Source organism: Catharus ustulatus, chromosome 3 (genome assembly GCF_009819885.2).
Source record: "Catharus ustulatus isolate bCatUst1 chromosome 3, bCatUst1.pri.v2, whole genome shotgun sequence".
NCBI classification, from domain to species: Eukaryota; Metazoa; Chordata; class Aves; order Passeriformes; family Turdidae; genus Catharus; species Catharus ustulatus.
Window position 1 is genome coordinate 24,124,198 of NC_046223.1, and position 22,650 is coordinate 24,146,847.

Genomic DNA, 22,650 nt, shown 5'->3' on the forward strand with positions numbered 1-22,650 from the left:
TTTAGGTGAACAAATGTTGTGAAATGCCTTTGTGAATCAAATCTAATCAAGTTGGTATTCCCCAGCTGGAGCCTGGAAACTTGCCCGGAGTGCAGGGCAGAGGAGAGCAGTGTGACAGGCAAGGCGTGATGACAACCTGCCAGAGGAGAGCTGAAAAAGGGGGAGCAGTGAACTGTCCCTAGCAGACAGTGCTTTTCTTCTCTAAAACGCTTGAACTCCAGGACACACTGGGTGTGTGAGTTTACTCCAGCGAGCCTGAGGCAGTTTCATTTATGCAACTGTTTGCTCAGCAGATGAGAGGCCCAGTTCTCTCTGATCTTGGTGATAGTCAGAGAACAGACTTCTGTAGCATTCTCCAAATCCAGATGGGCATCTGCCCGATGCCAGGGGTGGATGTGCTTCTCATTTTTCCAAGTCATGTTTTTGAGGGACTTGAAAATTAATATCTGAGGCCCCTGAAGACACTGAAGAAATGGCTAGCATTCAAGGGACAGGGTGAGCAGAAAGAAGAGACATGTCCCTGAGTTTTCATTCGGGACATGTGGGGATAAGTCCCCTCCAGGGCTGGGGTAACACATGCCTGTGGGTCCTGGGCAACACATGCCAAGGGGTCTTGGACACAGAGACACACAGCCCTGTCAGCCTCAGCACAGCAGCATCTGGAAGGAAGACTATTCTCCAGGGCCTCAGTGCATTCCCAAGCCTTCCCCAAGCCATCTGCCACATCACAGATTCGGCAGTGACAATTCTTGTCTCCCAAAAGCCAAAGTCCTGCCCTTTAACCAGGTCACTTTGGAGAAAACCAGGCACATGATTCCTGGAGAAGTGTGTGTCTGTGGTGCAGCTCCACAGCAGCATCATGTGCCAGCAGCATCTTCAAGCACCAGTGTGCTCCTCAGAGACATTGGCAGTCCCTGGTGTGTGGCTCCCACAAGGCAGGCTGGCCACACAGAGGGAGCTGCAGCTGCAAATTGGCATCTCAGAATGTGATGATGTCTCTTCTGTACTGATCTGCACAGCTGGAACGACCAGCTTGACTTGACATACGCTAATCTGAGGGGCAGGGAGGAGTCTTCTTGTCCTACCATGTCTCCTCATGGGAGTCTGTGGTGCTGGCAGCACAGCACTGTCCAGCACCAGCACTTATTAAGCACCACATGCTTATTAATGGGAGAATTAGGCATAGTGTACCTGGCATGTCCATTGTGCCAGGCATCAAGGGGCTGGCAGCCTTCAGGAAGTGCTGCTTGGTTCACAAAGTGGACAAGAGGACAGCATCAGCTCACCTGTCCGCAGCAGACAAAAAAGCAGGTGTGGCCCCTGGCTGAGCATCGTGCCCACATGCTGTGTTGGGTGCAGGATCTCAGGTCTTTTAGCGAAGGCAGGGAGCCAGAGCCCTGCAGCACAGGAGCCTGGTGGATTACCACAGCCCTTCAGTGTCAAATCCAGAGATCCCGACGTGACCCAGAGCAGAATGTAGGACAGCCTTGCATCAGGCCTAAAGTACACACCTGCCTTTTAAAAACAATCAGCAAGTTTGATTACAGCACAGCGTGGCAGCCTGAGTGGGGAGACAAACAACGTGCCTGGTACTTATCGGGACTGTAATTATGCCTGGAGGTCCCATGCTGCCTGCGCCCCAGCACGGGAAGGGTTGTGCCAGACATGATAAAAGATCATCCCTGGCCTGAAGAAATCAGAATCTCATTTAAAACATCCCGGGAGGATGAGCCAAATGGGGATGGTGTAAGGGACTAGGGTTGGGAAAAAGCAGGGTGAGTTTGATTACAGATAAGGCTGCCGCTTCCGGGAGGTGCCGGGGAGCCGGGAGGGTTTGCTGGCACCTCTGCCGCGCCGCCAGTGGGGATGGGCATGCGGGGCGCGGAGGCAAGACACGACAGCGTTACAGGCTTTCGAGGAGGAGGGAGGTGGGCTGCAGCTATATATATACGTTTATATATATGTACGTGCGTGTGTGTGTATATCCAGAAGGAGAGGGAGGAGAAGGCTCATCCCCCAGTGGAGGATGGGGGCACGCAGAGCCCTGTGCCAGCAGCCGAGACCACGGTCCCCGGCGGAGCAGACGCTCCCCCGCTGTGTCCCCGCCGTGCCGCTGCCCGGGGCCGGTGCCGGTGCCCGCCGCGCGGTGTCACTGCCGGCCCGGCGGCCGCGCAGCGCGGGGCTGCGGCTGGAGCCCGGGGAGCGCCTGACCCCTTCCCTCCGGGGAGAGCCCCTGACCCCTCCCGGGATGAGCCTCCTGACCCCTTCCCTCCCGGGAGAGCCCCCTGACCCCTTCCCTCCGGGGAGAGCCCCTGACCCCTCCTGGGATGAGCCTCCTGACCCCTTCCCTCCTGGGATGAGCCTCCTGACCCCATCCCTCCGGGGTGAGCCCCCTGATCCCTCCCGGGATGAGCCGCCTGACCCCTTTCCTCCGCGGCCCCGCAAATACCGCAGGTGACCCGAGAGAGCTCCGGGAAAAGGCGCCCCGGAGAGCTGAGCGTGGCCGGGGCCGGGAGCGGATCCGGGAGCAGCCCCTGTCCCGGCTGGCAGCAGGAGCCAGCGAGGCCCGGCCCCAGGAGAGAGCAGCCAGAAGTGCCTAACCCGAGGCCGGGGCAAAGCCGGGCTGTGTGCCAGTGGTTGCGCTTTGATTTATTAGCAGCGTTATTGATTTTCACCTCTGTCTGGGCGCCGGCTTTGGAGCAGCTCCCAGCTGGCTGCCCTCCATGTGCCGCCTCGCCAGCCCGCTGCACCTTGGCAGAGCGGGAGGCGCTGGAATGCTCAGGCCTCGCTGTGCTCCTGAGGAAGACACATCTGGCGTTCCTCGGGTTGCCTGCTGGTAATTATTGACACCGGACATCACAACTTTCTGGTACAGATGGGACTTCTGCACTAGTAGGAAGGTCTCCAGGGCACTTAGTGCTATTTTTGGCATATGCTGGATCCTCTTCTTTGGGTAGGGACAAGCTGATTTCTTCAACCCCCAGGCTGAACACACTTTTCCCTCCATTTTACTTGGAAGAAGTGTTCTGCAGGCTGTAGATTTGGCAAAGCTCCGTTCAGGAAGCTAGCCACAGGGAGAAGAGAGGTCTCTCAATCCCCCAGCAATCTCTGTGAGTGTGGTATTAACCCACTCACTGAAGAGAGCCAATTTCTTCTTGCCAGAAGCCTGTAGAGCAGGGTTGCTGCAGATGAGTCTTTTCTTCCTAACAAACAAACACATCTGAGCCACTGACCTTGCTTTCACAATGCACAAAGGGCAGCATTTAACCATGTTACATTTTCAAGCAATCTTAACTTAATTATCCTTTTGAGTAGATTTTAATAGCTTTCTCTGCTTCCTCTGGCTTCAAATTTGCTTTGATAATTAAAGAACCTAAAATTTCATATGTTTCTTTATGATGCCTGAAATTTACTACAGAAATCCATTTTCTCCTCCAGTCTGAACAAGATACCAGATCTAATATGAGATGACAGGCAAGAATTTTGCACAGCGGGTTATACACCAAACAACTGCGTCTCTGCAGGTACCCGCCCTCCGAGACAGCTCACTCAGGGTAGTTTTGGAAGGAAAAGCCCCTTATTCCTTAGGCATACTTAATCTCCAGCACCCCTGTGCTGTTTGTAAGTCTGTGCACAATTGTTCTGGCATGTGTTCAAAGCACTTTGTAAGCACTAACACCCAGTGGGGCTGTTTGTGTTGGGTGGTGTGGCAGTCCCTTGGGTAGGTTAGGGAGCAAAACACATGAGGAGCCAACCTGTTCCTTAAGCTTCCTACACTCTTCACTGCTTTTTTGCCTTCTAGGGGTATTCTTCAGTTAACAGGGTTGCCCCCCCAGATACAGGTGTCTCAGTGTGAGTGGTATGAGCTGCAGTGGTACAGTCTGCTATCATTGCTTCTCTGCAAGGTCTCATAGTTTTTTTGTTCTCCCTGAGTGCCTTCACAGAATTACAGAATTCTATGACAGTCTTGATTTTGGATTAAAAAAAAAAAAATCAGTTCTGGCACTCATCTTTGTAGAAAGAAGCCTCACAACAGAATTGGAGCACACCCAAGAGGTTCAAAATCAGCAGAGAAATTAAAGAATCCTGAACTTGGTTTTATGTTAAACTGGCAATTTTGAAAGCACATTTTAAGTGCAAGGATAGGGAATTGGTAGATTTTGATACGTTTCTTGATTTTGTTGTTGGAAATAACTGTCTTGGTGCAGGTGGAAATATTTGCTTCCCCCACATGTCTAACGCAGAACTGATCTGGGAGTTGTTAGGATTGTTCTAATCTGATTCAGTTTTAGAGACTTTTCTGGGCCCAGAGGTGCAATCTGGCACTGCCTGGTGTGCATGATGCCACCAAACCATCTCAAGCAAAGTTCCCTTCCCCAAGGTGGAGCAAGCACCACTTCTTATGGTGCTTTCGAGCACCTCTCTTCACTCCCTCCTCTTCACCAGCTGTCAGTTTGCTAGATGGAGTGACAATGGTTTTGGGGGGTCGAAGATCTTCCTCCCAAAGCACAGCTGGAGGACAGTGCCAGAGCCCCAGCACACAGGAGACTTTGTATGGTCCCTGTCACCAACCAGCTTGGGCTGGAGAAGGGCTGCCCCAAGCATGGGATCATCTGATTTCATGGAGAAGGCTGAGCTGGGCAGGAAGACACTTTCTGGAGATGAGCACCTGGCAGGGATCCTCCTGCCTGGACAGAGCCTGTGAGAAATTAGTGAACAGTAGGTCTCTGTAGCATGAAGGTATAATGCAGCATCTGTACAAAACATAAGCTATGCAGTCATTTTAGCTGCCTTAGTCCTGCTTGCTTGAGGTATTTAGGATATGAACCAATTTCTTCACTCCCACAGACAATTTAAATGATGCTGTGTACAACAAATATTGTATAACAAGTTTATTAAAGGCTGGGAGAAGGCTTGGGCTGCTATGAACAAAGATGTGGGCAGAGATGTGGATTGATTTGAATGCATCTACATGATATTTTTGTGTATAGGGGTATTTAAAACCACCTGTACAATTGGCAAAGTGGCCTTAAGTTGTAAAAAGAAGTCAGACTGGATACAAGGAAGCGATGTTTCCCTGTGAGGACAGTTGAACTCTGGAGCAAGCTGCCCAGAGAAGCTATTTGCTACATCCTCAGAAGTTTTCAAAACTCAGATGAATAAAGCACTGAGCAACCTGGTCTGGCCTCATTGCTGACCCTAATAGGAGCAGGAGGGTGGGCTGAGATCCCCTGAGGTGCCTTCCAGGCCTGAATTATTGCTGATCCTGTCTCCATTCCTGGGAGGATTGGGTTCTGCCATGCAGCCATGGCTCAAGCGGTCTGTGTGTGTGCACACCCACGCAGACATGGCTCAGCCCTTCCCTCCCTCCCTGAGCAGCTGGTATGTCACTGGTGGGTGATGTCATCCCATTTGCTTACTTAAGAGAGGCTTCATTAGTGAGTAAGTAATTTATGTAATGCTGCTGCTAGCACAAGTGAAGGTAGAGCCGGGTTAAGCTGGCCCAGGGCAATGAGGGCACACTCTGCACGGTGGCCTATGGAGAAAATTGCTGCAGGAGGCCAGCAGGCAGGATTACTGGAGATCAGAGGATCGAGGAGGGATGGGTTTGTTTCCTATTCACCACACCCTTCAAGGCAGAGCAGCAGTGGGAGAGGGTTTTTAGACTGTTGGCCATAAGGGAGCTCGGTAAATGCCTGTTCCCTGTCAGTGCCCTTTACCCAAAATGACTTGCTTTTGGCGATCAAATGCAGGCTCAGCTTATTGGGGGAAAAAAAAACAAAACCAAACCAACAAAAACCAACAACTTAAAAAATCAGCCACCGTTGTAAGACCACTTTTTGTCCTTGTGTGGATTTCTGTGTCAGTTTTGCCTTGTGAGACTGACCAAACACCAGAGCTACCACAGCAGCTGAGAACTACAGCATGGGGGATATATGGATCTCACAGCATCAGCAGAAGCTGCTCTGCAGACTTGAGGGAAAACCTTGAAGGCAAAACTCAGGAAAAGAGGGAAGGAACTTCTTGGAGGTTGTTTGAGAAGTGGAGACATCCTGGTGGTTTCTTCTCTCCCTCTTGAGTGCTATTACTGCTTGTGCTCCAGTGGCATAGAAATACTAGTAGTGCACTTTTGGGCAAAAATGGTGCACAAAAGAGTGTTTGCCACTGAGGAGGTATCTCAGACCAAACAGAAAAGAAGATGAAGGAAGCACAGCAGCTGGCTAGAGAGAGCTGGCTAGGGCACAAGTTACCCTGTCTCCCAACTGTACCATAAAACTTACCTCTGATCTGAGTCAGACTCTGGATTCTCATGAGCTCTGAGGGAATTTAGAGTGTACACAGCTTATACCCATCATAGCTCGGGTCAGAGTCTGACCCTTCCCACCTGATGTAATTAAGCAGATGATGTTCCTGCCCAGCTTAGCCTACACAACACTGGTTTACTCATGTTGCTAGTAAAGGTCTTGTTTGGATTAGCACACGGGACTGGGTGATCAGCAAGGAAAAGAAGTGCTAACACAAAGCCCTTTGACAGTCAAGGTAGTAATCATTGCTCATCGGCTCACTAATAAGGATTTTGCTGCTGTGAAAGAATAAGTGTTGTTGAACAACATCATAAAAATTGCATATTCTGTAAAGAGGGAGATCAAACCTTGGAGGAGAGGAAACCAAAGCAGAACTGGAGAACCCCACAGACATTATCAATTATCAAAACTCTGAAATGTTATTAGGAAAGCCATCAGCATCTCTCAGGTGGCTGAGGGAAGGCAGGGAGACAGCTTCCAGCAGGGTTCAGGGCATCACGGTCTTTTCTCCTGCTGATCTTAGAGCCCTTGGTGGGAATGTGGCAGCCGGGAGCACTTAGTGTGTGCCGGCTGCAGGCGTGGAAAGCCAGCAGTGCCTGCTGCGAGCCAGTGGAGCATGGGGCGGTGTGACGTGCTGGTCCCTTCTGCCAAAGCAGGAGCACAGCGGGAGCCAAGCTGCAAGCCCTGCAAGGAGAAATTGGAGCGGCGAAGATGTGCCACGAGTGCGTGCATTTCTGCAGAGACCCTAATGGGATCGAACGGAGCGATAATGGGAGAGGAGCACCCTAGAACGATGTGAGCTCTCGGGCTTTCCCAGGAAAGGAGCAGCTGAAAGGGCTGTGGAGGCTTGTCTCCTGCATCCAGCCCCACCCTATCCCCGCCAAGAGGCAGCTGGAGAGGAAAGAGGGAATTTCCATCCTGCCAGCATCTGCCAAACACTACATCTTTCCTATAATTCGGGTTAAAGATCACCAGTTAACCTGTAAGATTCCTGTTCCCAGTGTAAATCACACTGTGATATCCACTGTACAAAGCTGGGTATTAACTTAAGCCTACACCTCAGCCTAATGTAGGCACACCCCTATCAGCAGTTTTGTTTGTGCGTTTAATCACACGTTCATGCACCACTGGGAACTGATGCTGGCACCTGATCCTTCTGGGCATGGTTCCAAAGAAGCTGGGAGCACACCTCTGTCCCTCCACGCTGGAGCCCACTGAGACTGAGAAGTAGCTCAGCCTCTGTGGAGAGGATGGGCTTGGGATTGGGGAGCACCCCCCTTCTTCCACTCATCCTGGCTGATGGACGCAGACTGCACCCCCTCCCTGGGGCAGCCTGCCTGGTTTGGGAATCCATCCCTGGGCACTGTCCTTGAGGCTATCTGACCAGGGAGAGCTGCTCTGTCCTTGTCTTCTGATACATTTTTGGGCATCTCCAAGGACTTCACTCCACTGTGTTTGGCCAGTCTGAGGATGACAGAAATTGTATGAAATTTAAAAGTAAAATTATTACTACACAAACCTAAGTGCACAGTTACTGCTCTATGTATAGTTTTGAAGCTAAATTATTCTTATAATCACATTCATTAGCAATTAACAGTTTATAGGTGGAAGTCTAGCTAAAGATATGCATGTTACTGCTTGATTATAATGAAAAACCACAAAAAAAAGTAGTTTTCTTTGTTCTGCCTCTCTTATGTGAAGTAAGAACTTGGTTAAATCAGATAACCACCATCCTACACTTCAGAATAATGCTGCTAAAAATGAAACATAGAATTAGCCTGTCAATTTTCTGTCGCTCACTTGTGATTCAAGCTGTCTTTCTGCAAAGCTTTTAGTTTCCATTAAAATACCTTGCTGCAAATGCCTGGAGCTTTAGCAGCAGCAGCTGTGATCAACCCCAAACTGGTCCAGTGCTCATCTCCTTCAAGCACACCCTGCCTGGCCAGAGCTGTCCTGCTCACTCAGGGGCAAGTTTTGCTAATCCTCCCTGAAAAGACCCTCTTACAGCAAATCCTCAAGGAGCACAGCCACTCTCTCCTGCCTGCATGCCCAAACTGTGCCCCATGGATGTCCAGCCCTTCCTGGCTATGCTCTTGGTTACTCCATGGCCCTGGCATGGATTAGCAGGGCTGGCTGCCTGCCCAGCACAGTCCCCCAACACCGTGCAGTGAGGTGGCTGTGGGGCTGCCCATTTTCTGCTGGTGTTGGGAGAGCCAGGGAGCTGCCAGGGAGGTTTTGCTGGGAGCTTTGTGAGGCCCCTGGGAACCTGCTGTGAACCTCAAGAGTCAGGGAGGAGTACAGATGTGACCAAGAGCAATCTCCTCTCCTTCACAATCAGTCTGTGGTGCTGGAATTCAGCGGGGCTTGGCTCAAATGGCACAAAGAGCAGCTCTGGCAAGAGCCCGGACATGTGCATGGGAGGGCCAGAATGAGAGAGACATGGGCCAGTGTTCTCAGCACATGCTGTAAGCAGCCAGCTAACTCTGGGAAAAGCAAGAGGTGCAGGTCAGATCTAACACACGACCACCCTTTCCATGGCAGTGAGAGTCCCTCCAGAAACACAAAACTGGGATTTCTGTCTCAGGCAAAGAGTCCTTGTCAGTTCTTGCAGGACATCGTAGGTTTTGATTATGCCTTCTCTAACAGATGGGAGGCAGTGCTATTTAGGTTGTAATACACATTCAGGTTTGTTTGGGCTATTTTTGTGCTGGAGGAAACATTTTCTCTGCTGGATCATGAAGAGACCTGCTCTGCTCCCATCTGTTTGAACAAGGAGTGTCTTTGATCAATCAAGGCAAGCTGGCTAAAACTCCCTCTGAGATTCTGCTCCTTCAGCCTTATAACTTCTAAGTTTTATCTTTGAGATGTTGGGATCAAACAGAGAAATTTTTAGAAGCCTGAGGAGAGTGTAGAGATGAATTTGTTTCTAGTTTTAGCTGGAAAACCCTGTGTGTGTGTGTCAGCTGGAACACAGCCATGCCCAAAGCCACCTGAAGCACTTTGCCCCATAGAAACTCTCAGGCTTTCAGTTTTATGCCTTCAATCTACAAGCTGTCACTCTGATTTTTCAGGCAGTCACTCTGCTTAATGCTAATTTTAGGATTTCACCTAAAGTTTGCAACAAAGCTTGGCCTTGCTTTTCCTCCACAGGTTGAAATGTCTATATCACATCATTAGTGCCAAGAAACTTGTGCCAACTGAAACCAGTTTAAGCTATCCTGCAACCTTCATGCAGGCTTTGTATGCAAATTTCCATGCCTGGTTGGAGCAGGCAGAATCCAGTCCTAACAGCAGTGACCATGCCTAAGGGCAGCCCTAAGGCAAAGCTGATCAGTGTTTGCCACCACACCAGCACCTGCCAGAGCAGTGCTCGAGGACATGACAATACAACCTGGTATTGACATGTTCCGGCATGGGTGGGGCCTGGTGATGAAATCTGAGTTGTTTCTAGCAGGTAAATAGCTAGTTACAGGCTCTGTGAGACAGGGGTTTTGCCAGGGAGGAAAGCAGACTGTGAGAAAAAGGGACATCTTAGTCCTTAAAGATGCCACATTCAGATTGAGCAGTAATAATTTTCAAACAGCTAAAAGCCTTCCCATGGTGCAGGGGGCACATGACCTTCAGTAAAGCTACCTTGCTTCTAGCTATTCAGTCTATTCCTGTTCCTTTAAAAGCTGTTGTGTGCTTTGGTGCTGCTGACAGTGAGTGCTGGTCAGGGCCAAACCCTTCCTCCAGCTCTATGCAGGGGCTCACTTTTGGCCTGTAATATTTGGTGGGCTTTCTTTTTCAGCAGAAACTGTCAATCATGTTAAGAAATATGGAGGACATGTACTACTGGTAGGCAGAGATCATCAAGATATGGGAGTGGTTTGGTTGTTGTCACCTCTAACCCAAGCTGCATCAGGAAAGTGTGCTCGCTCCTGGGCCCTGCCTGGTGGCTGTGGAGGAAGAAATCTCAGTGCTCCTGGCAGCTCACCTCTACTTGCAGAGATCAGCCCTCACTTGGTCCCAAATTCCCTTGGAGTGCAAGGAGCTTGACTCTTTGCTTTGAGAGCCTGTTTTCCTTTCAAAGTCTGCAGTGACTGCAGTTGAAAGACATGGGTTTTGAAAACACCCCTCCCTGAAAAGAGAGTTTTTAACTTCCTCAGAGAGCCTTAAGACTTCTGCTAGGGTCTCAGGGAGCAAAAGCAGTGGTGTTAGGAATGGATGGATGAATGAATGAACGAACGAATGAATGAATGAATGAATGAATGAATGAATGAATGAAATGAAACATGCCTTTTCCATCACTGCAGCTCACCTGTGCTCAAAGCTTTTGTGCCTGGGACTTGCCCATCACAAGCCTTTGGGGTGAGCAGTGACTCATCCCCCCCATTCTGCTGCTTGCACCTCCACACATCTGCCCATGTGCTTAGTGTGTCACTCCACTGAGAATAACAATTTGTTTATTCAGTGAAAACAACATTACTAGGGCCTCAAAAGGCTCTGGCTGGTCCTGCTCTTGGTGAATGACATCAATGGTTTCCTTGCAGCCAGCATGCAGAATGGAAGGAGGGCTTGATTTTCCACAACCATTTTTCTGAAGTGACCCCCACACCCACTTGAGGCAATGCCTGAGCAGATGCCTAATCTGAAACCTGCTGGTAAAACTACAGGAGCACCAGTATTTTCAACTTTAAAGAAACTGGATCATCTTATCATTTTACTTCAGAGTCAGTAAATTCCTCTTTTTTTTTCTCATTGCACAGTTATTAAGAACAGACTTCTGTGACTCTTAAATTTTGTCCTCTTCAAGCTGACTGCTAAGTATGTGTTTAAAAACCCAGGTGTGTCTCTGCAGGTTTGTGTGTGGCAGGGCAAGTGGAGTGAGAGCTGGTAATAGAGATCAGCAGGAGATCTTGATTTCCTGCTCTTTCCATCACTTTCAGAAACCTCTAAAACAAGGTGCTCCACAGCCATGCAGTGCGATCTGCAGCTCTGAGACTGCACTCTATCTTTGTCATTTCAATTTCTTTCTTCTTTTGCTGACCTGAAGGGCTAATTCCTTTTCTGTGCCTTGCTGTCAGTCAGTTCCAGCAGCACAGCTCCTGACTCCTGTCGTGCCTGATACACAGTTTGACCAGCGACATGAGATATACTCTTCAGCCCAAAACCTGAGAGGACAGCTCAGTGTATGTGATCAGCTCCCAAAACAGTTGTGCATTGAATATTTGTGCATCTTCCACCTTCCCTGGCCACATCCTTCATTAAATCATCCCCAAACATGCTAAGAGTGCACACACACATATGTTCACCCTGTTACAGAAGAATCACTCATTACAGATTCCAGGACTCAGTATGTCTCAGGCAGGAGATGAGCAACATGCTGGGCAGCAGCTGCGCTCAGGCTGTCAGCCCTCGCATCACGCGTTGACCTCTGCCAAAACGCTGCCCCAGCAGTCACCACACATTTGGCTGTGTAAAGGGTGCCAGAGCCCTCAGCCAAGCAGAACACTGTAGCACTGCCTGTGGTAAGTGCAGGCTCAGAGAAGTGGCCAGCTCTTTGGCTGCCAGAAATTGCTGGGGCTGTGCTAACCTCAGAGGTGCTACCTGCGTTTACAGGGCATAATCACCATTGAGGAATCGGGATGGTGATGGACAGATGGTCATAATCCACTTCTTAGAGGATAGCTGTGCACATCACAAGTAAGACTTACTGGACTGTTATGGGCAATCAGCAGAGACCTCAAGGACTAAGTGTCAGAGGAAATTGAATGATTGCTGCCTCTGCAGCTGGTCCCTCCCACCAGGCTGGAGCAGATGGCAGGCGAGGAGCTCTCCGTATGGTACCTGTTCGGTCACTGGAAAGAAGGCCATTTCTCAGGACACTTACAGCTCCCATAAAGAACAAATAAACCACCCAGCGAGCTGAAAAATAGCTCTAATAGCTATGAAATACCTTGAAGAATAAATGTGCTGGTCAATCCTGTCACAAAGCCATCTGATTCTGTAACCCATGTGAGAGTTGACCGATGTGTTTCTGCTGAAAACAGCATTCCTCGATGGTGTGATGATTTCGTTACAGTTGGTACCATAACTCAAAACTGTGTTTATCTGTCTTTGTCAAGCACCAGTATGGTATGGAGGCAGGGAAAAAAGATCTGTTGTGTAAGTTCAGTGAACATTTACTGCAACTCAATCTTTCTTTCTTCTTTCCCTTGTACTATTGCCTCAGCCGTTTTTGAGCTGGCCCAGCTACTTTTTTTAGTGTCATAGTGTCCATGGGTGTCTATCTCCACCTTCCAGCCTTCGTTTGCTCGCATACAATGAACATCAGTTCAATGCCAAAGATCAGGCCCCTGGAGCCAGCGTGATTTTTTTGGCCACTCTCTGTGTTCCTTTTCAAATCCTCAGCAAAGCCTTTCAGTAGAGATAATGAATTATTCTGCAGAAGCCAGTTCAGTTTCTGGAACGCTGGACTCAGACATCACAGAGCTAATCCTCTTGTAGCCCTATCACTGAAAACACATTAATGTTTCTTCCCTTTGGCTTCCTTGCATTTCAGCTGCTGGACCATCCAGGTTCTGACTGAGCTGTGTATCACGAATCATGACAAGCCACTTTTTGCAGAGATCATATTCATTTTAATCTTCTGTCATTATGTCCCAAAGCATCAGTAATATGTGAGATAAGTATTTGCAGCAGAAAAGAGACCTCCACTCCCTGTGGCTGTGCTGGGTTAAAATTTGACCTTCTGTTTTGAGCTCTTCTCCAGTCTAAAGTTTGAGTGTGTGACAGGCACAGATGATTTACTCAGAGCAGGGCTGAAACGAGAGTAAAGAGAGGGGTGAAGGCATCCCAAGCCAGGTTCTGCTCTGATGGATGCAAGGGTGAGGTTCCATGCTGGTGTGAACAGACTGGGGTCAGCACAGCTTGGTGGTATATGTTACACTGAATATCCAGTCTTCAGAGTAATAGTCACTGACCTGCAGCCACCAGAAATGTACTTCATCAAAAGGAAAATACCTGAAACATTAGATCACCAGGTCTGCTGCTTGGCCTTCTAGAATGGAACTCAATCTACTCTGCACACACATGCACACTTTCAACAGAGCACCAACTGCTGCTGCAGTGTTTGCTTTAGCCTGTCTGCTGCTCCACAGTCACCAGACCAGCAACAAGATCTGAAGAGGGCTTTTTCTCCGTCTGCTCCTTCTGCACAGGGCAGTGCAGCCCTCTGTGAAATGGAGCAGCTTCACAGTTGTGCAGGACCCACACTCCTGGTGGGCACCAGGGTCTGTACCCAGAGCCTCTCTACACCACATTTCATATGGGGGTGTAGGGCTGGGCTTTGAGGAGGAACCAGAGACATCCAGAGGCTAGAGGGAAACATAAGATGGCAGTCAGACTCTCTGCTTTGAGCATCATAGATTCTCTTCTACTAGTATCTCACTCCAGAAGTTACATTTCCCACCAGAATTAGGGCTGTGTGAGCACTTCCCTGTCAGAAGCACTCAGGCTGTCAGAGAAAACTGGGCACTGCCTGCAGGAATCTCTGCTGGACTGTCCTTGCAAAATGAAGATGGTACAAGCTGTCAGGCCGTGACAACATACTGTGTGTTTATGTCCCCCTTGCTGACAAGTGATTTTGCTGTAGCAATAAGCAGATGAAAGTGGAACAGTTTATTTGTTTTGCATTTGGCTTTTTGTCAGTAATTTTTTCCAGAGGAATCTGTCTAGTTCTGCTACCTGCTGCTAAAACAGATCCTCAGAGAGGGCAGTGCCTGCAACCTTCCCTCTTCAGGAGACTAGCCTTGTCCATCAGGTTTCTGTTTTGCCTTCTGCTGGCAATTGAGGCTTGACTGCGTGAAAGGAGTAAGACAGCACCGAATCTTATGGAATATGTTATTTGGGATAATTGGGAAAAAGCAGTCTCAGAGCAGAATAAGAATATCCTTGCAGTAGATGCTCTCAAATGACAGTCTCTTCCTCCCCGTAGGCAAGCTTTGAGCAGAGACCATTTCACAGTAATAGCAGTGCTCAGGAAAGAAAGGAGGCTTCCATTTTTAACCTATTCCTTTCCACGTTCCCTTCCAGACACAGCCTGAGAAAGTGGCTGGTGTGTTTTAGCACCAGCACCACTTGCAGGCTGTCAGCCTGCAGCATCCACCTCCCACCAGGCAGAGCCATGGGAAAAGCTGTGCCCACTGCCACAAAGGATCTCCATCCCCTCTGATGGACTGAGCTCCAGCCCTGGAACGTGGCTCAGTCACCTGCCCATGGAGACCTGTGGCTTTTCTCTCCAAAATTCAAGCTCTGGCAGTGGGGGGTGAAGAGAGTGATCCTCTCAGAGACCAGAGCAGCCAGAGTATTCACTTGGTGCACTTCAAGTTTTTCCTCCCTAAGTCCATGGAGACACCAAGTGAGTGTGATGGGACAGAGATTGTCTTTTGATGGAGAATTAATTGAAAGCAATGTTGAACAGAGATGTTCAGTGTTTTTTTGCTCACTTCCATGAGGGAATGGCTTGTCGTTTCTTGACATAAGGGGGTGGACAGCTTTTGCATAAGAAAATAACTTCTTGCTTCTACATTTTCTCTCTACACTGCTTCTGCTCTTGTTCATAAAGCTACACGATCACCCAGTCCTCACTTTCCCGGCAGCTTCAGTTCCTTTATTTGGACAAACTATCCCATTTATTAAATTGGTGTTTTCCACTCTGGGGTTTTCTGCTAGATAAGGGAAAAAAGGAGCAAAATTCCTCACAAAACTGAGCCTGCACATTCTAAATTTTCATGTTGTGACACTATGTATAGAAAAGAAACAAAATGCTCTGGTACAATGGATGCAATTTTCCTGTCATATCTACTGGGAGGGCATTTTTAATGAAGTCCATATAGTTTCTCTTTTGTCCCTTCAAGTTCATGCAGATAACCCAGGTTTAAATATTCCTCTGAATTTCCAAACAAGTTCTAGCTTCAGCCTGGGAGGATGTGTGTCAAGTACTCTGGAGGCTCTGTGTATATATGTCTAAAATGGGTGTCCTGGGAGCTATGGTTGGCCCTGACTGCCTTTGTCCCACAAAAAGGTAGTGCTTAGGGGAACATATTTCTCTGCTTTTCTTGCAGTGCTGTGCATTAATGCCACTACTCAAGCTAAGAATAGAGAGTCTTCATCTTGATGGCTTTGAAACAGACCAGAACAGCAAATCTTACTAATGTGCAGGCCAGATCCTGCTCTCAGCTGCACAGATTTCTGTGCAACAATTTAGAAGTTAATGATGCACTAGGGACCCTGTGGTGTAGATGAAGCGCCATAACAAAGAAATGTTTGTTGAAAAACCACTCTCTGGGCTCCCTCTCTGGTTTCTTTATCTCAGTAAGAGGTAATTTCAAATAAGGTCTCACAGGAATGTGTTGTGAGCCTGTCTCTACTAGATGTTGTTACTATTACGCCCAGTGGTGCTAACTGGAGAATGTATTTATATAATTTTGCTATGACCTCCTTGCCCGAAAAGACTCAAGGACTCACCTGGAGTGAGGGCTTGAGTTAAAGATGATTTGGACTAACAGGGAAAATGGCTCAGAATGAAATTTGGTGATGATGAAGGTGAAATTATTTATTTAGGAATGAACAGCTACACAAGTGGCACAAGTACTGCAAAATAAGAACAAGGGGTCAGACAAGGTCATGGGATAAATACAACTCACTGGCGTTCTACTGTGAGGGGTTGTTCTCCCCATCTGCTTGGTACAAGGTGAGGGCAAATCAGGTTAATCTGTGTGAAGGAGAACTTATGTTAGATGGGAGGAAAAATGTTACCATGAAACTTGTAGCTAGTAGCCAAGGGAGGGCACAGGATCCCTGCCACTGTGTGTTCAGGAACAGATTAGATGAAGAACAGTCAGCGAAGGCCACCATGTGCTTCATGCTGTCCCTACACTGATGGTGGCAGGGGTGAGCTCCCAGCCCCTGCAGCATCAGCCACATCTGCCTTGCAGTGTTTCCAGCAAAGTGCTTTCCCTGTGTTTGGGCCAGCCAATGATCTGAGCTGTGGAGGGGGAGCCACTAATGGGGTGGACTGCTCATGCTGCTGCTTTGAGAAAATAATTTAAGACGATTTGATTTTTAAGAATTCATGTATGTTTTGAATAGATCTCTCTCTGCAAAAAAACCCCAGATTAATTTAAAAAGTTGCCAAGTAACACAGAGGCCATATATTGTAAAGTCTATGTAATCCAGACACTTGATTCCTAAAAAATGAAAACATTATTTGAAATGACAGGTCAGAAAAATCTTGCTTTTCCGAGTCTCTGTCGGATTTCTTGTCCCTTTGCTTCTTCCACGCAAAAGATCCCCTCCCCTGTCTATATAATCCTTCCTTGCTTCATTTGCTGTACTGGGGAGAAGGTAAAAACAGTGTGGTCAAAGAGACAGAAAAAAAAACCAAACAAAAAAAACAACAAAAAACACCACAAAAAAACCAAACCAAACCAACAAAAAACCCCACCACCACCACCAACAAAAAACCTTAAGAAAAAAAGAGGCAAAACTATTGTCACTAAATGTGACAGCACTGCAGTAAGTAAGGAAACACCATTTAAATTGGACATTACCCATGCAGCTTGCATTTGAGCATTGCCAGATAGATCTTGGTAAGTGCAGCCCAGCTCTGCTCCATTTACACATCCCCCTTTTCCAAAAGGAACAAAGGTAGTAGCTGTGACACTCAGGAGAGGAAACGGGAGAAAACCAGATGGATTTAATGGTACGCTTTCTGTAATTTCTTTACTATTTTTGGTTTTACTCTCTGAGGGAGGCAGGGAATGAAAGGCTTTAAAGCAGCTGCCTGGCACTGGTATATAAAAGCTGGAGAAATGCACACCTTGTGTGTGCAGAGGGATGGCAAGGACCTGTGCAGAGTATTAATCATGCTGCTCCTTCACTTCTCAGCAGACTAAGCTTTAGAATCCCCTTCCTCTGCAATCTGCACTGCACTCATTTCCCTGTGTCCCTGAAAATGCCAAGCAATTACTGGGTTGCTCTCCTTCCTTTTGAAAATCGAGATGTCTTAAACTTCATTTTTCAGAAACAGGTGGTTGGAAAAGTTGTCAGCCTCTGAGATGCAGTTAATCTTTGGACAAATATACTTTCAATGGTGCACCGTTGTCTAGCAACTATACTATAAACAGCCCTTCATTTGTCTCCTGTGGGTAATCACTGATTTCTTGGGGATTAAAGCTTAAGTAACACTCCAATCTAGGTGCATGCATCAGACCACAGCGTATTACAGCAGATTATGCCTCCCAGTATACAGCTTGCTTAACCATTTAGAATCACAGCAGAAAACTGACAGCTGCAATGATAGGAAAATGAGCACTAGCTTGTCAAGTAATTAGTATTTGGAGTTAAGTTGTAGAACATTCCGCTGGCAGGCCCAAAACCATTCCTGTCATACAGAAGGGTGGGGTGTCAGATAAACATCTTATCAGAACATCTCATCTAGGCTGAGCCTGAGTTATTTCAGTCTGGATAGCTCTCTTGATGCAGAGCAGCCTCTGCATGATCTCCTGCATCTGCTGCCCCATGCCTCAGGGATGGAATTTTACCTTGCAGTGGTGTGCAGGACCATGCTTCAGTGAGGTTCTACTCACTGGTGGGCACATCTAAACAATTTAACTGCATAGATAAAAATTACAGGCTCTAGATTTGGAGTAAGTCTCAGCATTTTTGGGATTAGAGTTTCAAATGTTGACCTCCCACACTGAAAGAAATACATATCTGTGCGTGGGTAATGCTACATATCTTTGGGAAAATGGGTATTTAACTGAAGGAATTATGTTCAAGACATTTAAGATTTACCTTAAGAATCACATTTTAAAGAGACCAAGTTTGATAAAACCTGCAAAAACAAACTCATGCTGAGGTTCCCCCAACCTTCCCCTTGGGATGCTTTTTAATGGCTTGTTTGTGACCCACAAGGAGCAACTAAAGTGCCCTCTTGTCCCTGCAACACTCAGGCTCTCCAGGCTTTAGACATGATGTCAGGAGGCAGCAGAGGCAACACACTCACTCAGCCTGTCGAAAACACTGTGTGCAGGGAAGGGTAAATTGTTGTGCCCGCCCTTTGCTTCCCCAGCCCATCTGAGCCAGAGTCTCTTGCAGCTTCTGCAGCAGCAGATCCCTCCGTGCAGGCTCAAGAGGTGAAAGTGGATGGAAAGCAGGAAACAGCCTCACCAAAGGGAAAGTCCTCTCCAGGACCAAGCCACTGTGAGGGTTGCAGTATGCCAGGTTGTACTCCCAGCTGTGCCAAGAGGTATTTGATGCTTATGGCAGGGTTGGAGTGCTCAGCAGGTCAGTGGAGCAGTGCAGGGGGCACCCCAAATGCTGGGCTGAAATTCACTTAGATGCAAGTGCTTCCCATGTGCTGTGTGGGTGACCGTGGAAAGAGTCCATGGATACAAATGATATCTCAGAAAATATGGGCTTAATTCAAACACTCAAAGGATGCCTATCTCTGAAAGACCTCCATTTCAGAAACTTTCATTCTCAAGCAGTTGTTGGCAGTGAGGAAGGGCTGATGCTATTTCCCTAACTGTGGAATGTAAGCTTTAAGGTTCCAGGGTGTAATGACATCTTTTCCTAAGTGTTTAAAAGAAGCATCTGTTAGACCCAAGGAGGGATACAGGCACACTCCAGAGCTCTGTCTGTCTCGGAGTGGGAGGAGTTGGCTTTCTTTGGGAGCCTGTACACAAACAGTGTGATCCCACTGGAGCTTGTTGAGTTTTCAGTTCTTGCCTCCAGAGAATCTTACTACTGTTTTGTCCTTCAGTTTCAAATCCCCAAAGCAGTTACTTGGTTTCCTTGCCTTTTCTCTTCCTGCAGCTCTCTCCTGAAGGGGATGTATGTATAAAAGTTGGTGTTGCTTGCACAACACATCCCATGAAGTTTCAGTGATACAATGAGGTTACACACTGAATGGAGCAATAATTAGATTGCCTCCATATTTGTATTCAGGGAAATGATGGCATTATCTTTACACCTACCCCCCTCATCCCCTCTTTTTTAAATTCTTTTACAAATCAGCTTAAATCCCTCCTCCCCCTGCATTGATTTCAGTGGACTGTGGAACATTCAAACAGAACATGGACAAAGTCTTGGTCCTGTTGAATTTAATGGCAAAACTCCTGCTGTACTGAATTTTGAACAGTGAAAAAGTCACTTTTGAATGAAAGAGGACAGATAATTTGAAGCCTCTTGGGGCTAATGAAAATCTGTCAATTGCTGTCTGCTGGATTTGCATCAGTGCAAGATAAAATAACACATATTTTGGTAAGACAGAGACAACACCCCTTCAAATATGATGTGAAAGTAGTTACATGTCTAGTGCTAGAGAAATTTTCATCACATAATGAAAATTAATGTTTAAAAAATCATTACCTCTGCAAAGGTGACATCATGCACAGTGTCAGCATTTGAGATGTGGTCATTTAAAAGCCAACAACCTTGGCAATGCCCTTTGGAGATTATTGTTTGTTAACAGTGTACATTAGGAGTCAAGCAATCACAGAGAGTGCAATTAAGTGCATAATCACAGATATTTTTGACATCTGTCTACTTGTAGGCTCCACGGCATTTTTTTGCATCCCTCCCCCTTGTGTCTTCAATTAATTTATCATGACCATCTGTGTTGTATTTTTTGCTGCTCAGCTTGCCTTACTACATCTGTTTTTTGGCTGAGTATTTCATGACACTTCATCATTTTCACTCAGAGCTGAAAGTACAGAATTTGCATTTGCTCAGTAAAGTTGCTTGGTTAAGATAATCAGCAATTTAACAGACCACTACACTACTGTTAAATGACTCTGAAGTGGTGAACAGAAAGGCAAGGAGGAAGCAACAGCAGCTTGAAAACTGCAGCTCAGGTTTTCTGGTGCTGCACAAAGTTAAAACCATCAGGGGTTCTACCATCTCCTCCGATGCTCACTCTGGATCCCAGGCTTAGAGGATGCTTCAGAGAGAAGGGGACATGTCATGGCAGGAAAGGGTGTTTGTTTATTGTGCCCTGGGTGGTGTCCATGAGTGCAACTGGTTTTGAGGTGCCCAGCTAGCTACACTCACTGCATGGGGGTGAAGTACACAAGGAGCAGTGCAGACCCAGCCTCCCTTTGCTGACTGCAGTCTGGCAGCAGGAATCAGCAGTGAAAGCTGGCTGCACTGAGTGGGCAATGCAAGCAGCAGAGAAGAAACATTTGTAGGTTTTTATTTCCTAGTGCTACTGAGGTTACAGGTATAGTGCTCCTCATAGGCAACTCATTCAATCTTCCTACAGTGATGTAAACATTTCCTATTGCTTTCCTAGAGTCCTTTGAAATGTTTACCTCGAGGGCTCATCCACAAGAAACATTTGGCCATGATAGAAATCTTTTCTCTGAAGTCACTGCTTATGCCTGATTTTCTGTCCTTCCATTTCTCCCTTTTCTCTAGTTAATACTTATTTTAAGCAATCTTTTTCCACTCCTGGCATTGTAACACCCCGTGATTCTCTTTTCTACGGCTTCAGGATTCTAAGTTTTAATAAACCATAGCTATCATCTTCTCCTAAAAGGGGGAAGGAGAGCAAAAATCCAACATCAGAGCCTGCTCAGATACAGCAAGGGGCCTATCACTCAGGAGCTTGTAGAAGGTGACAGTAGAAAGGCTGTTCCCTTTAGTCACAGCTCTCCCTGCAAGAACTCTACGGTAAATTTATCCCAGAGTCCTGGACAAAGTACAGCCTGCTCTGGATAGTTCTGACATTTCCTGAGAAAGATCTGTATACCATACCCATCTTCCAGCTGTGCTCTGGAACACCACATCTAAGCCTGTGTTCTTTACTGACCCAGGACACTCCTTTCTGAGCTGATGGTTTTAACCTCCTGGGCCAGTCATCCTGACAACTCAAGCATTTCAGCCTTTTTGAGCACAGCCAACAACCCAACATCCCAGCCACAACATGTGAGGGAGAAGGGGGACAGGGAGAGGGGAGAGGAAGAAATATGAGCTAGAAAAGACCTGGCAACATTACCAGTTATTCTTAAATGGGCCTCAGCCTTGCAAAGCCTGGGGACTGCTGCTGGAGACTGAATGAACTTTCTCTTGTTTTGCTCATGGTACACTTCTGTGTGGGTGGGATAACTGGATTTGAAGTAAGTAGCATGAAGATCTTGTCAGTAAATGAAAAACTGTTTTGCTGAGGGAAAACAAGCACACACACACACACACACACACACACACAAAAAAAAGGTATATAGCTCTGAAACTGGCACTTTTCTAAGCAAGATTGTACGTCTATGAAAAAGCATTTTATTAACTAGCACACTTCAGCAACTCAGCCAAAAACCAGCAGGCCAAATACAACCCTACCATGTGAAATTTGCTTTTTGTCAGTGATTGAGTGAGATTAGTTGCTTGTGGTTGGACCCATGCAGAAGATAGCAGCAATAGGATTGTTACTGGCTGGAGGAGTCCATCCTCAGTGCCATTGTCAGAGGTCCATAACTTTGACACCAAAATATGAAGGCTCTGCAGGCAATATCTGCAGTGTTAGCAGTCGTGCTCAGGAGAGTCAGGGCAGCATCTGACAAATGGTGAGAAATAGCAGGCACTACACTACACACTGTTCAAATGCACTACAAATTGCAATATGGTGAAACCTGATTGTCATGGAGTGTCCTGGAAAATGTACCACTGAATAAATCTTCCTTCCATCTATGTTACCAGAGCATTGCTACCAAGCAGCTGAGTGCTGACTGATCTGCTAAGTCTTGTCAGTACAGCAGTAAAATCATCCTTGGTTTCAACTGCTAAATAAGGTATGGGAGAGATGAATGATTTTTCAGTTGTGAGGCTTATGTATCTGCAAAGAAATATTTCCAAAGATATTCCCCAGTCATCAGTGTCTCTGATTCATGACAAGAACTTCCAGGAATTCTCTGCATTGAAAATAAAACCTGGAAAATATACCTGAAAACTAAGCATTTTCAAGGGGGTTTTGTTCTGCATTAGTCAGAGTTGATGACTTTTGAAGTAGGATTTAATGTATGAAAATATAATGGTGTTTATTTGTGTAAAATGACTTTTTACCTAAACTCAACAATCCCATTTAGAGCAGGATGTTATAAACCTCTACAGACTGGGCTGGCATTGAAGGTCAGGACAGACAAATAATCCTTCACAGATACCTAGCACAGAAAAATGCTTCTAATCTCTTTGTTAGTCCAGTTGTGATTTTTGATCTAATAATAAACTAAACTTTAAAACCCCCCATCCTCATACAATTTTAATTTAGACTGAACTGGGCATCTTGTAATCTGTATTTTTTTTT